The sequence below is a fragment of the Bison bison genome, unplaced genomic scaffold (assembly GCF_000754665.1).
Source record: "Bison bison bison isolate TAMUID 2011002044 unplaced genomic scaffold, Bison_UMD1.0 scf7180017863936, whole genome shotgun sequence".
Lineage (NCBI taxonomy): Eukaryota > Metazoa > Chordata > Mammalia > Artiodactyla > Bovidae > Bison > Bison bison.
The window spans coordinates 424,292-424,823 of NW_011494508.1; positions in this window are offsets into that span (position 1 = coordinate 424,292).

The window sequence follows — 532 nt, forward strand, 5'->3', positions numbered from 1 at the left end:
ATCATATGCAAAAGTTTAGGTGATTTGCATCATCTTCTGGCCCGGAGGCCTGTTAACATTTTAAGAAACTTATTTTTCTCTAAAGGTGATTATTCTAAAGTCAGGCGCCAGCCTCCAAAAAGCATTAGATAAAGTTGCATTCCTACAGAGCAAATGTGTGGTGGGCTATAACAAGAAAAAGAATTAACTCAAGGGCCCCAGGTTACAAACATTAAAGCTACTACTTACACCAATTATATTAATCAATACACTGCCAGGGACACAGCAGGTAAGGGATATGGAAACTTAGCAGCAAACATTGGCCTGACAAGTGAAAATCCCTTCACCAATACAATTTCTAATCAACCTTTTAACTGCTCAAAGGAATCTGTATTTAGACAGTTTAGAACATTTCATGCCCCTCACAGTTGGGAGGCTCTGAGCAATCACATGTGGCCGGAAAAACCTATTCAGGCAGGCTAGAGGACTTCCAAAGGAGTTTGTAGGTTGAAACACTGTCACACCCAGGAATTATTAACTGGAGCTGTAAGCT